This window comes from Oncorhynchus keta, unplaced genomic scaffold (genome assembly GCF_023373465.1).
Source record: "Oncorhynchus keta strain PuntledgeMale-10-30-2019 unplaced genomic scaffold, Oket_V2 Un_contig_56_pilon_pilon, whole genome shotgun sequence".
NCBI classification, from domain to species: Eukaryota; Metazoa; Chordata; class Actinopteri; order Salmoniformes; family Salmonidae; genus Oncorhynchus; species Oncorhynchus keta.
Window position 1 is genome coordinate 17,899 of NW_026288450.1, and position 12,515 is coordinate 30,413.

General features: G+C 46.6%; 1 long non-coding RNA gene across 2 annotated transcripts; it reads right to left on the reverse strand.

Moving 5' to 3' along the window:
* Positions 1-2,128: 2,128 nt before the first annotated feature.
* On the reverse strand, positions 2,129-8,451 carry LOC127925524 (uncharacterized). 2 transcript variants are annotated; one of them, XR_008121161.1, is made up of 7 exons: positions 8,303-8,451; positions 8,019-8,103; positions 7,796-7,853; positions 7,570-7,652; positions 7,224-7,368; positions 6,977-7,005; positions 2,129-2,168 (listed from the first exon to the last, which is right to left on the reverse strand). It is a non-coding gene; the product is annotated as an uncharacterized LOC127925524 (long non-coding RNA). The 2 variants fall into 2 exon arrangements; XR_008121162.1 differs by lacking the exons at positions 7,570-7,652; positions 7,796-7,853 and having other exon boundaries at positions 8,077-8,451.
* Between the last annotated feature and the right edge of the window lie 4,064 nt (positions 8,452-12,515).

Sequence of the window (12,515 nt, forward strand, 5' to 3'; positions counted from 1 at the left end):
GTGGGTAGGGTATAGTATAGTGTCTACCTGTGGGTAGGGTATATATAGTAGTGTCTACCTGTGGGTAGGGTATATATAGTGTCTACCTGTGGGTAGGGTATAGTATAGTGTCTACCTGTGGGTAGGTTATATATAGTATAGTGTCTACCTGTGGGTAGGGTATATATAGTATAGTGTCTACCTGTGGGTAGGGTAGTGTATAGTGTCTACCTGTGGGTAGGGTAGTGTATAGTGTCTACCTGTGGGTAGGGTATAGTATAGTGTCTACCTGTGGGTAGGGTATAGTATAGTGTCTACCTGTGGGTAGGGTATAGTATAGTGTCTACCTGTGGGTAGGGGTATAGTGTCTACCTGTGGGTAGGGTATAGTAGTAGTGTCTACCTGTGGGTAGGGGGTATAGTGTCTACCTGTGGGCAGGGTAGTATAGTGTCTACCTGTGGGTAGGGCATAGTATAGTGTCCACCTGTGGGTAGGGTATAGTATAGTGTCTACCTGTGGGTAGGGTATATATAGTATAGTGTCTATCTGTGGGTAGGGTATAGTATAGTGTCTACCTGTGGGTAGGGTATAGTATAGTGTCTACCTGTGGGTAGGGGGTGTCTACCCCTGTGGGTAGGGTATAGTATAGTGTCTACCTGTGGGTAGGGTATAGTATAGTGTCTACCTGTGGGTAGGGTATAGTGTCTACCTGTGGGTAGGGGCATAGTATAGTGTCTACCTGTGGGTAGGGTATATATATAGTATAGTGTCTACCTGTGGGCAGGGTATAGTGTCTACCTGTGGGTAGGGTAGTGTATAGTGTCTACCTGTGGGCAGGGTATATATATAGTATAGTGTCTACCTGTGGGTAGGGTATAGTATAGTGTCTACCTGTGGGTAGGATATAGTATAGTGTCTACCTGTGGGTAGGGTATAGTATAGTGTCTACCTGTGGGTAGGGTATAGTATAGTGTCTACCTGTGGGTAGGGTATAGTATAGTGTCTACCTGTGGGTAGGGTATAGTATAGTGTCTACCTGTGGGTAGGGTATATATAGTATAGTGTCTACCTGTGGGTAGGGTATAGTATAGTGTCTACCTGTGGGTAGGGTATAGTATAGTGTCTACCTGTGGGTAGGGTATAGTATAGTGTCTACCTGTGGGTAGGGTATAGTATAGTGTCTACCTGTGGGTAGGGTATAGTATAGTGTCTACCTGTGGGTAGGGTATAGTATAGTGTCTACCTGTGGGTAGGGTAGTGTAGTGTCTACCTGTGGGTAGGGTATAGTATAGTGTCTACCTGTGGGTAGGGTATATATAGTATAGTGTCTACCTGTGGGTAGGGTATATATAGTATAGTGTCTACCTGTGGGTAGGGTATAGTATAGTGTCTACCTGTGGGTAGTATAGTGTCTACCTGTGGGTAGGGTAGTGTCTACCTGTGGGTAGGGTAGTGTCTACCTGTGGGTAGGGTAGTGTAGTGTCTACCTGTGGGTAGGGTATAGTATAGTATAGTGTCTACCTGTGGGTAGGGTATAGTATAGTGTCTACCTGTGGGTAGGGTATAGTATAGTGTCTACCTGTGGGTAGGGTATAGTATAGTGTCTACCTGTGGGTAGGGTATAGTATAGTGTCTACCTGTGGGTAGGGTCTACCTGTGGGTAGGGTAGCATAGTGTCTACCTGTGGGTAGGGTATAGTATAGTGTCTACCTGTGGGTAGGGTATATATAGTATAGTGTCTACCTGTGGGTAGGGTATAGTATAGTGTCTACCTGTGGGTAGGGTATAGTATAGTGTCTACCTGTGGGTAGGGGTATAGTATAGTGTCTACCTGTGGGTAGGGTATAGTGTCTATAGGGTATGTAGTGTCTACCTGTGGGTAGGGTATAGTATAGTGTCTACCTGTGGGTAGGGTATAGTATAGTGTCTACCTGTGGGTAGGGTATAGGTATAGTGTCTGTGGGTAGGGTATAGTATAGTGTCTACCTGTGGGTAGGGTATAGTATAGTGTCTACCTGTGGGTAGGGTATAGTATAGTGTCTACCTGTGGGTAGGGTAGTAGTATAGTGTCTACCTGTGGGTAGGGTATAGTATAGTGTCTACCTGTGGGTAGGGTATAGTATAGTGTCTACCTGTGGGTAGGGGTATAGTATAGTGTCTACCTGTGGGTAGGGTAGTATAGTGTCTACCTGTGGGTAGGGTAGTGTAGTGTCTACCTGTGGGTGTTAGTGTCCAACCTGCGGGCAGGGTATAGTGTATAGTGTCTACCTGTGGGCAGGGTATAGGTCTACCTGTGGGTAGGGTAGTATAGTGTCTACCTGTGGGTAGGGTATAGTATAGTGTCTACCTGTGGGTAGGGCATAGTATAGTGTCTACCTGTGGGTAGGGTATAGTATAGTGTCTACCTGTGGGCAGGGTATAGTATAGTGTCTACTGTGGGCAGGGCATATAGTATAGTGTCTACCTGCAGGGTATAGTATAGTGTCTACCTGTGGGTATAGTATAGTGTCTACTGTGGGTAGGGTATAGTATAGTGTCAACCTGTGGGTAGGGTATAGTGTCTACCTGTGGGTAGGGTATAGTATAGTGTCTACCTGTGGGTAGGGTATAGTATAGTGTCTACCTGTGGGTAGGGTATAGTATAGTGTCTACCTGTGGGTAGGGGTATAGTATAGTGTCTACCTGTGGGTAGGGTATAGTATAGTGTCTACCTGTGGGTAGGGTATAGTATAGTGTCTACCTGTGGGTAGGGTATAGTATAGTGTCTACCTGTGGGTAGGGTAGTATAGTGTCTACCTGTGGGTAGGGTATAGTATAGTGTCTACCTGTGGGTAGGGTATAGTATAGTGTCTACCTGTGGGTAGGGTATAGTATAGTGTCTACCTGTGGGTAGGGTATAGTATAGTGTCTACCTGTGGGTAGGGCATAGTATAGTGTCTACCTGTGGGTAGGGTATAGTATAGTGTCTACCTGTGGGCAGGGGTATAGTATAGTGTCTACCTGTGGGGAGGGTATAGTATAGTGTCTACCTGTGGGCAGGGTATAGTATAGTGTCTACCTGTGGGCAGGGTAGGGTCTACCTGTGGGTAGGGTATAGTATAGTGTCTACCTGTGGGTAGGGTATAGTATAGTGTCTACCTGTGGGTAGGTATATATAGTATAGTGTCTACCTGTGGGTAGGGTATAGTATAGTGTCTACCTGTGGGCAGGGTCCAATAGTATAGTGTCTACCTGTGGGTAGGGCATAGTATAGTGTCTACCTGTGGGTAGGGTATAGTATAGTGTCTACCTGTGGGTAGGGTATAGTATAGTGTCTACCTGTGGGTAGGGTATAGTATAGTGTCTACCTGTGGGTAGGGTATAGTATAGTGTCTACCTGTGGGTAGGGTATAGTATAGTGTCTACCTGTGGGTAGGGTATACCTGTGGGTAGGGTAGTATAGTGTCTACCTGTGGGTAGGGTATGTATAGTGTCTACCTGTGGGTAGGGTAGTGTATAGTGTCTACCTGTGGGTAGGGTATAGTATAGTGTCTACCTGTGGGTAGGGTATAGTATAGTGTCTACCTGTGGGTAGGGTATATATAGTATAGTGTCTACCTGTGGGTAGGGTATAGTATAGTGTCTGCCTGTGGGTAGGGTATAGTATAGTGTCTACCTGTGGGTAGGGTATAGTATAGTGTCTACCTGTGGGTAGGGTATAGTATAGTGTCTACCTGTGGGTAGGGTATATATAGTATAGTGTCTACCTGTGGGTAGGGTATAGTATAGTGTCTACCTGTGGGTAGGGTAGGTGTACCTGTGGGTAGGTATAGTGTCTACCTGTGGGTAGGGTATAGTGTCTACCTGTGGGTAGGGTATAGTATAGTGTCTACCTGTGGGTAGGGTATAGTATAGTGTCTACCTGTGGGTAGGGTAGGGTAGTGTCTACCTGTGGGTAGGGTATAGTATAGTGTCTACCTGTGGGTAGGGTATAGTATAGTGTCTACCTGTGGGTAGGGTATATATAGTATAGTGTCTACCTGTGGGTAGGGTATAGTATAGTGTCTACCTGTGGGTAGGGTATATATAGTATAGTGTCTACCTGTGGGTAGGGTATATATAGTATAGTGTCTACCTGTGGGTAGGGTATATATAGTATAGTGTCTACCTGTGGGTAGGGTATAGTATAGTGTCTACCTGTGGGTAGGGTATAGTATAGTGTCTACCTGTGGGTAGGGTATAGTATAGTGTCTACCTGTGGGTAGGGTATAGTATAGTGTCTACCTGTGGGTAGGGTATAGTATAGTGTCTACCTGTGGGTAGGGTATAGTATAGTGTCTACCTGTGGGTAGGGTATATATAGTATAGTGTCTACCTGTGGGTAGGGTATATATAGTATAGTGTCTACCTGTGGGTAGGGTATAGTATAGTGTCTACCTGTGGGTAGGGTATAGTATAGTGTCTACCTGTGGGTAGGTATAGTGTAGTGTCTACCTGTGGGTAGGGTAGTGTAGTGTCTACCTGTGGGTAGGGTATAGTATAGTGTCTACCTGTGGGTAGGGTATAGTATAGTGTCTACCTGTGGGTAGGGTATAGTATAGTGTCTACCTGTGGGTAGGGTATATATAGTATAGTGTCTACCTGTGGGTAGGGTATATATAGTATAGTGTCTACCTGTGGGTAGGGTATATATAGTATAGTGTCTACCTGTGGGTAGGGTATATATAGTATAGTGTCTACCTGTGGGTAGGGTATAGTATAGTGTCTACCTGTGGGTAGGGTATAGTGTCTACCTGTGGGTAGGGTATAGTATAGTGTCTACCTGTGGGTAGGGTATAGTATAGTGTCTACCTGTGGGTAGGGTATAGTATAGTGTCTACCTGTGGGTAGGGTATAGTGTAGTGTCTACCTGTGGGTAGGGTATAGTGTAGTGTCTACCTGTGGGTAGGGTATAGTGTCTACCTGTGGGTAGGGTATAGTGTCTACCTGTGGGTAGGGTATAGTGTCTACCTGTGGGTAGGGTATAGTGTCTACCTGTGGGTAGGGTATAGTGTAGTGTCTACCTGTGGGTAGGGTATAGTATAGTGTCTACCTGTGGGTAGGGTATAGTATAGTGTCTACCTGTGGGGAGGGTATATAGTGTCTACCTGTGGGTAGGGTATATATATAGTGTCTACCTGTGGGTAGGGTATATATATAGTGTCTACCTGTGGGTAGGGTATAGTATAGTGTCTACCTGTGGGTAGGGTATAGTATAGTGTCTACCTGTGGGTAGGGTATAGTATAGTGTCTAGGGTATAGTATAGTGTCTACCTGTGGGTAGGGTAGTAGTGTCTACCTGTGGGAGGGTATAGTATAGTGTCTACCTGTGGGTAGGGTATAGTATAGTGTCTACCTGTGGGTAGGGTATAGTATAGTGTCTACCTGTGGGTAGGGTAGTGTAGTGTCTACCTGTGGGTAGGGTATAGTATAGTGTCTACCTGTGGGTAGGGTATAGTATAGTGTCTACCTGTGGGTAGGGTATAGTATAGTGTCTACCTGTGGGTAGGGTAGTATAGTGTCTACCTGTGGGTAGGGTATAGTATAGTGTCTACCTGTGGGTAGGGTATAGTATAGTGTCTACCTGTGGGTAGGGTATAGTATAGTGTCTACCTGTGGGTAGGGTATAGTATAGTGTCTACCTGTGGGTAGGGTATATATAGTATAGTGTCTACCTGTGGGTAGGGTATAGTATAGTGTCTACCTGTGGGTAGGGTATAGTAGTAGTGTCTACCTGTGGGTAGGGTATAGTATAGTGTCTACCTGTGGGGAGGGTATAGTATAGTATACCTGTGGGTGTAGTGTCTACCTGTGGGTAGGGTATATATAGTATAGTGTCTACCTGTGGGTAGGGTATAGTATAGTGTCTACCTGTGGGTAGGGTATAGTATAGTGTCTACCTGTGGGTAGGGTATAGTATAGTGTCTACCTGTGGGTAGGGTATAGTATAGTGTCTACCTGTGGGTAGGATAGTGTCTACCTGTGGGTAGGGTAGTGTCTACCTGTGGGTAGGGTAGTGTCTACCTGTGGGTAGGATAGTGTCTACCTGTGGGTAGGGTAGTGTAGTGTCTACCTGTGGGTAGGGTATAGTGTAGTGTCTACCTGTGGGTAGGGTATAGTATAGTGTCTACCTGTGGGTAGGGTATAGTATAGTGTAGTGTCTACCTGTGGGTAGGGTATAGTATAGTGTCTACCTGTGGGTAGGGTATAGTATAGTGTCTACCTGTGGGTAGGGTATAGTATAGTGTCTACCTGTGGGTAGGGTATAGTATAGTGTCTACCTGTGGGTAGGGTATAGTATAGTGTCTACCTGTGGGTAGGGTATAGTATAGTGTCTACCTGTGGGTAGGGTAGTGTATAGTGTCTACCTGTGGGTAGTATATATAGTATAGTGTCTACCTGTGGGTAGGGTATAGTATAGTGTCTACCTGTGGGTAGGGTATAGTATAGTGTCTACCTGTGGGTAGGGTATAGTATAGTGTCTACCTGTGGGTAGGGTATATATAGTATAGTGTCTACCTGTGGGTAGGGTATAGTGTCTACCTGTGGGTAGGGTAGTGTAGTGTCTACCTGTGGGTAGGGTATAGTGTCTACCTGTGGGTAGGGTATAGTGTAGTGTCTACCTGTGGGTAGGGTATAGTGTCTACCTGTGGGTAGGGTAGTGTCTACCTGTGGGTAGGGTAGTGTCTACCTGTGGGTAGGGTAGTGTAGTGTCTACCTGTGGGTAGGGTATAGTATAGTGTCTACCTGTGGGGAGGGTATAGTATAGTGTCTACCTGTGGGTATAGGTATGGGTATAGTATAGTGTCTACCTGTGGGTATAGTATAGTGTCTACCTGTGGGTAGGGTATAGTATAGTGTCTACCTGTGGGTAGGGTATAGTATAGTGTCTACCTGTGGGTAGGGGTATAGTATAGTGTCTACCTGTGGGTAGGGTAGTGTAGTGTCTACCTGTGGGAGGGTATAGTATAGTATCTACCTGTGGGTAGGGTATAGTATAGTGTCTACCTGTGGGTAGGGTAGTATAGTGTCTACCTGTGGGGAGGGTATGTATAGTGTCTACCTGTGGGTAGGGTAGTATAGTGTCTACCTGTGGGTAGGGTATAGTATAGTGTCTACCTGTGGGTATAGTATAGTGTCTACCTGTGGGTAGGGTAGTATAGTGTCTACCTGTGGGTAGGGTAGTATAGTGTCTACCTGTGGGTAGGGTAGTGTATAGTGTCTACCTGTGGGTAGGGTAGTGTATAGTGTCTACCTGTGGGTAGGGTAGTGTATAGTGTCTACCTGTGGGTAGGGTAGTGTATAGTGTCTACCTGTGGGTAGGGTATAGTGTAGTGTCTACCTGTGGGGAGGGTATAGTATAGTGTCTACCTGTGGGTAGGGTAGTATAGTGTCTACCTGTGGGTAGGGTATAGTATAGTGTCTACCTGTGGGGAGGGTATAGTATAGTGTCTACCTGTGGGGAGGGTATAGTATAGTGTCTACCTGTGGGTAGGGTATAGTATAGTGTCTACCTGTGGGTAGGGTATAGTGTAGTGTCTACCTGTGGGTAGGGTATAGTATAGTGTCTACCTGTGGGTAGGGTAGTGTAGTGTCTACCTGTGGGGAGGGTATAGTATAGTGTCTACCTGTGGGTAGGGTAGTGTAGTGTCTACCTGTGGGTAGGGTATAGTATAGTGTCTACCTGTGGGTAGGGTAGTGTAGTGTCTACCTGTGGGTAGGGTATAGTATAGTGTCTACCTGTGGGTAGGGTAGTGTATAGTGTCTACCTGTGGGTAGGGTATAGTGTAGTGTCTACCTGTGGGGAGGGTATAGTATAGTGTCTACCTGTGGGGAGGGTATAGTATAGTGTCTACCTGTGGGTAGGGTAGTGTAGTGTCTACCTGTGGGTAGGGTATAGTATAGTGTCTACCTGTGGGTAGGGTAGTGTATAGTGTCTACCTGTGGGTAGGGTATAGTGTAGTGTCTACCTGTGGGTAGGGTATAGTAGTGTCTACCTGTGGGTAGGGTATAGTGTCTACCTGTGGGTAGGGTATAGTATAGTGTCTACCTGTGGGTAGGGTATAGTATAGTGTCTACCTGTGGGTAGGGTAGTGTAGTGTCTACCTGTGGGTAGGGTATAGTATAGTGTCTACCTGTGGGTAGGGTATAGTATAGTGTCTACCTGTGGGTAGGGTATAGTAGTGTCTACCTGTGGGTAGGGTATAGTATAGTGTCTACCTGTGGGTAGGGTAGTGTAGTGTCTACCTGTGGGTAGGGTATAGTATAGTGTCTACCTGTGGGTAGGGTATAGTATAGTGTCTACCTGTGGGGAGGGTATAGTATAGTGTCTACCTGTGGGTAGGGTATAGTATAGTGTCTACCTGTGGGGAGGGTATAGTATAGTGTCTACCTGTGGGTAGGGTAGTGTAGTGTCTACCTGTGGGGAGGGTATAGTATAGTGTCTACCTGTGGGTAGGGTAGTATAGTGTCTACCTGGGGGGAGGGTATAGTATAGTGTCTACCTGTGGGGGGTAGGGTATAGTATAGTGTCTACCTGTGGGTAGGGTATAGTATAGTGTCTACCTGTGGGGAGGGTATAGTATAGTGTCTACCTGTGGTATAGTGTCTACCTGGGGAGGGTATATATAGTATAGTGTCTACCTGTGGGAGGGTATAGTATAGTGTCTACCTGTGGGGAGGGTATAGTATAGTGTCTACCTGTGGGGAGGGTATAGTATAGTGTCTGCCTGTGGGTAGGACATGGGAAAGGCAGGCATCTGGGCTCTCATCTGGATGGTGTGTTTCTGTTGCTCAGCCTCATCTGTCTCTCCTTCTCCTGCTCCTAACTGGATGGCCAGCTGCTGCATCTCTAGGTACTCCTGAAACACAGTCACCACATCAGACACCACATCAGACACCACATCAGACACCACATCAGACACTGACATCAGACACCTCTATCAGACACCACACAGACACCATATACCACCTAACAGGCTCATGCTGCATCTCCGAGGTACTCCTGAAAACAGTACCTACATCAGACACCACATCAGACACCATCTACCATCTATAACACAGCACCCATCTAAACAGAACAGCCCTGTTATTACCTCATCACAGCACCCCTCCTAAACAGACTCCCAGCCCTTTTTATCTATAACACAGCACCCCTCCCTAAACAGACTCCCAGTCCTGTTATTATCTATAACACAGCACCCCTCTAAACAGACTCCCAACCCTGTTATTATCTATAACACAGCACCCTCCTAAACAGACTCCCAGTCCTGTTATTATCTATAACACAGCACCCCTCCTAAACAGACTCCCAGCCCTGTTATTATCTATAACACAGCACCCCTCTAAACAGACTCCCAGTCCTGTTATTATCTATAACACAGCACCCCTCTAAACAGACTCCCAGTCCTGTTATTATCTATAACACAGCACCCCTCCTAAACAGACTCCCAGTCCTGTTATTATCTATAACACAGCACCCCTCCTAAACAGACTCCCAGCCCTGTTATTATCTATAACACAGCACCCCTCTAAACAGACTCCCAGCCCTGTTGTTATCTATAACACAGCACCTCTCCTAAACAGACTCCCAGCCCTGTTATTATCTATAACACAGCACCCCTCCTAAACAGACTCCCAGTCCTGTTATTATCTATAACACAGCACCTCTCTAAACAGACTCCCAGTCCTGTTATTATCTATAACACAGCACCTCTCTAAACAGACTCCCAGCCCTGTTATTATCTATAACACAGCACCCCTCTAAACAGACTCCCAGTCCTGTTATTATCTATAACACAGCACCCCTCTAAACAGACTCCCAGCCCTGTTATTATCTATAACACAGCACCCCTCCTAAACAGACTCCCAGTCCTGTTATTATCTATAACACAGCACCCCCTCTAAACAGACTCCCAGCCTGTTATTATCTATAACACAGCACCCCTCTAAACAGACTCCCAGTCCTGTTGTATCTATAACACAGCACCCCTCCTAAACAGACTCCCAGCCCTGTTATTATCTATAACACAGCACCCCTCTAAACAGACTCCCAGTCCTGTTATTATCTATAACACAGCACCCCTCTAAACAGACTCCCAGTCCTGTTATTATCTATAACACAGCACCCCTCTAAACAGACTCCCAGTCCTGTTATTATCTATAACACAGCACCCCTCTAAACAGACTCCCAGCCCTGTTATTATCTATAACACAGCACCTCTCTAAACAGACTCCCAGCCTGTTATTATCTATAACACAGCACCTCTCCCTAAACAGACTCCCAGCCTGTTATTATCTATAACACAGCACCTCTCCTAAACAGACTCCCAGCCCTGTTATTATCTATAACACAGCACCCCTCTAAACAGACTCCCAGCCTGTCATTATCTATAACACAGCACCCCTCCTAAACAGACTCCCAGCCCTGTTATTATCTATAACACAGCACCCCTCTAAACAGACTCCCAGCCCTGTTATTATCTATAACACAGCACCCCTCTAAACAGACTCCCAGCCCTGTTATTATCTATAACACAGCACCCCTCCTAAACAGACTCCCAGCCCTGTTATTATCTATAACACTCCCAGCACCTCTCCTAAACAGACTCCCAGTCCTGTTATTATCTATAACACAGCACCCCTCCTAAACAGACTCCCAGCCTGTCATTATCTATAACACAGCACCCCTCCTAAACAGACTCCCAGCCCTGTTATTATCTATAACACAGCACCCCTCCTAAACAGACTCCCAGTCTGTTATTATCTATAACATAGCACCTCTCTAAACAGACTCCCAGTCCTGTTATTATCTATAACACAGCACCTCTCCTAAACAGACTCCCAGTCCTGTTATTATCTATAACACAGCACCCCTCCTAAACAGACTCCCAGTCCTGTTATTATCTATAACATAGCACCTCTCCTAAACAGACTCCCAGTCCTGTTATTATCTATAACACAGCACCTCTCTAAACAGACTCCCAGTCCTGTTATTATCTATAACACAGCACCCCTCCTAAACAGACTCCCAGCCTGTCATTATCTATAACACAGCACCCCTCTAAACAGACTCCCAGCCCTGTTATTATCTATAACACAGCACCCCTCCTAAACAGACTCCCAGTCCCTGTTATTATCTATAACATAGCACCTCTCTAAACAGACTCCCAGTCCTGTTGTATCTATAACAGCACCTCTCTAAACAGACTCCCAGTCCTGTTATTATCTATAACACAGCACCCCTCTAAACAGACTCCCAGCCTGTCATTATCTATAACACAGCACCCCTCCTAAACAGACTCCCAGCCCTGTTATTATCTATAACACAGCACCCCTCCTAAACAGACTCCCAGTCCTGTTATTATCTATAACATAGCACCTCTCCTAAACAGACTCCCAGTCCTGTTATTATCTATAACACAGCACCTCTCCTAAACAGACTCCCAGTCCTGTTATTATCTATAACACAGCACCCCTCCTAAACAGACTCCCAGCCCCGTTGTTCCCCAGTTCTGTCACCTGTTTCTTCTGTCTCATGATCTCTAGTTTCTGGGCCAGCTGGATCTGTCTCTGTCTCTCCGCCTCCTCGGCAGCACGACGCAGCTTCTCTCTGTGCTCGTCTCGTAGGCGTTCAGAGCGGCTCTCGCATCACGCACCTGGGCCAGCTTGTCCTGCAGACCCTCGTAATACACTGGCAGACAGACATGGAGATGTTTAGTTAGTGGTTAAACGGTACAGGACCAAGACAACAAACATGGTAAACCAACAAGCAGACAGACACGCTCACGGTTTGAGTAAGAGTGAGGCCGGGATTGAATCCAATCACAGATTTGGACAACATGCCATGTATAGGATATTCCTGATTGAGACATATTGTTTACAGTGAATGTGGTCTCCACAAACATGGGAACGTAGTTATTAAAACATGCATTGCAGACAAAGCACGATCAGATTGAATCCCGGCTTTACATAACCACACTGAAACACACTCAGAACCACTCCCCCACGCACACTCAGAACCACTCCCCCACACACACACACTGAAACACACTCAGAACCACTCCCCCACGCACCTCAGAACCACTCCCCCACACACACTCAGAACCACTCCCCACACACACTCAGAACCACTCCCCCCACACACACTCAGAACCACTCCCCCCACACACACTCAGAACCCTCCCCCCACACACACTCAGAACCACTCCCCACACACACTCAGAACCACTCCCCACACACACTCAGAACCCTCCCCCACACACACTCAGAACCACTCCCCACACACTCAGAACCCTCCCCCACACACTCAGAACCACTCCCCCAGAACCACTCCCCACACTCAGAACCACTCCCCCACACACACCCTCAGAACCACTCCCCACACACACTCAGAACCACCCCCCACACACTCAGAACCCCCCCCCACACACACAGAACCACCCCCCACACACACTGAACCACCCCCCACACACACAGAACCACCCCCCCACACACACAGAACCACCCCCACACACACA